Raw genomic sequence first — 2,973 nt, 5'->3', positions numbered from 1 at the left:
AGCACCCATATCTACCACCACTACCACCAGCAGTCTGATCACAGCCAAGGGATCACCCCCTGGAGAAAGTTCTGAAAGTCGATACTTCATCACTCGTAGTTAACAAGATTGTTCCATAATCTCTGTCCCATCTTCTCCCACCATTCTCCTCTCTCTCTCTCTCTCTCTCCTCTCTCTCTCTCTCTTTTTGTATCTTGCTAACTCATTCACTTATGGACTCTCTGTCCGTCCGTCCAAATCCGTCCGTCTATCCGCCTGTCTGTCTGTCTGTCTGTCTCTCTTTTAAAAGTACAACCAAAAATACACACACACACACACACACACACACACACACACACACACACACACACACACACACACACACACACACACACACACACACACACACAGAGCAGAAGACAACAACAATAATAATAATAATAATAATAATAATAATAATAATAATAATAATAATAATAATAATAATAATAATATCACTAAAAAATAAAAACAAGAGAAGATAAAGAAACAAAAAAACTCGTTGTGTTCACTATGAAAAAAAAAATAATAATAATGTACGGCACCACAAGGGAGTGTTGCCGACAAGAGAGTCACGTAAACACATCATTTGTCTTCCTACTTTCATATTCATCTTCTTCACATTTTTCAACGCCTTTCCCCACATTCCTCACCTACGTTTTCTTTTCCTCCTTCCCTCCACCCCTCTTTTTCCTTACAGTGGAGGGAGGGAGGGAGGAGGGGGAGGAGGAAGGAAGGGTAGTCTCCGCCGTAACCCGAGGATTCTTATCGACAAGGTGCTCTGGGTTCCCGTCTCTACCACGGCCTATCTTCCTAAGTTCCATCCTCTCTCTCTCTCTCTCTCTCTCTCTCTCTCTCTCTCTTATCTCACGCAGAAGACGCCACATTTGTCTTATTTTCATCAGTGTGATTTATTCTTCTCCTAGTTCTCTCTTCTATTTTATTTTCTGTTATTATCATTATTATCATTATTATTATTAATATTATCATTATTGCCATCATTACCATCATCGCCAAAGCTCTTCATAATGTCACACATGTTAAATCAAATCCTCCATCTGGTGTACACATGGTATGAGGTGTCGTGTACGTATGAAAGTTGCAAGTCATGGAGGTTTGTAGTCAGAGGGGAAATGTGCAATGTAGATGAGGGGAAAGTATACACGAGGGGAAAGTATACATGAGGGGAAGTATACATGGTGACGTCATTCTCAACAATGTATATATATATATGTGACTATACTTCCTTCTATACTTGGTTGACATCTGGCAACTATATATATATGACTTACGACATATATGACTTCTATATCAAGTGAAGGAAGTTATTTTACTTTTTATTTTTCATTTTTTTCATTATACATTAAGTCAGAATATAATAATGAATAACATAATGTATGATATAATGAAATATCTCAGTGACTATGTATGTTAATTTTTTTTTCTCTCTCTCTCTCTCTCTCTTTTGTTAATCATATTCTCTCTCTCTTCCTCTTTCGTTAATCCCACTTTCTCTCTCTTCCTCTTTTGTTAATCCTATTCTCTCTCTCTTCCTCTTTCGTTAATCCCACTTTCTCTCTCTTCCTCTTTTGTTAATCCTATTCTCTCTCTCTTCCTCTTTCGTTAATCCCACTTTCTTTCTCTTTTGTTAATCCTATCTTCTCTCGCTTCCTCCATCACATTTCTCTTACAGTCTTTATTCAGCCTCTTCCACCCTCCTTCCTTCTCTTCTTCTCCTCTCCTCCTCTTCTGTCTCCTTAACACACAAACCTCTCGCAATTAAAAGTTTTCTAGACGTCTACGTTTATTCATGGGATTCGATTTATCACCTTTCACTTTTCTCTTATTTATTACCTTTTTCTTCTCTCGTCTCTCTTATTTATTCATTTTTCTCCTCTCGAGTCTTTTCTTAATTACACAAAATCCGATGTTTTTGTTTCTTACACGTCTTAAAGTATTAGGAACACCTGAAGATTAGCCCTCCTAGCTAATCCTAACTTAACTTAATCTAACCTAATCTAGCTTAATCCGAACTCAATCTAGTCTAAGTTAACCCTAACCTAACCAAACCTAACCTAACCCTAACCTAACCTAACCACTTTCTCTCGGACCCCTCCTTCCCCAGCTGGCCAACAATGAGCGTCACGGGGCCAGGACGTGAGCCGTGTAACTTAAGTCAGTTTATCATCCGGCCAGTCCCATCCGGCCAGGCCAGACACACCCACCCACTCACCCCTCCCGGCCTGGTAATATTCATCCATCTATCCGGCCAGGCACTACCCCCCCCCTTCCCTCACACCTATCTGGCTTATTCACTTACCCTCCTGCCCAAGCTTACACACCTGCCCACATTACACACCTGTCATTCCCACCCACCTGCCCACCCCTACACACACTACACACCAGTCCATCCCACCTACCTGCCCACCCCTACACACCTGTCCACTACCTACCCCTACACACCTGTCCACCCTGCCCACCCCTACACACCTGCCCACCCCACCTACCCACCCACACTTACCCCTCTGTCCACCAACCCACCTGTTCCATTTATTCTCCTACCCACCTGCCCACTAACCCACCTCTGCCCACCCACCTCCATCATTCTGACGTTTATTGGATGAAGTTCTGAAACACGTCATCATATAGAGCATTTCGCTTTACTGATCCTTAATTCAGCGTCCGTGTCATTTTGTTTCGTCCCATTGACCAGTGTTACCAGCTATTTCCCATTGTATTTCGTCGCTACACACAAGCTGGGGTTATTAGGCTTTATCTGGCTATACTGTCACGTAATGTTTTCTCTGGGTTATTAATCGTTTTTCTATAACACTTTAATGCCCCACAATACCTGATCGATCTATCTATCTATCTATCTATCCACCCCCCACACACAGTCATCATGCCGGAATATGACCCCTACTCTCTCCCCCCCCCCCGGCCGACACATATGCA

This window comes from Homarus americanus, unplaced genomic scaffold (genome assembly GCF_018991925.1).
Source record: "Homarus americanus isolate GMGI-L3 unplaced genomic scaffold, GMGI_Hamer_2.0 scaffold24781, whole genome shotgun sequence".
NCBI classification, from domain to species: domain Eukaryota; kingdom Metazoa; phylum Arthropoda; class Malacostraca; order Decapoda; family Nephropidae; genus Homarus; species Homarus americanus.
This window is presented reverse-complemented; position numbering follows the sequence as displayed.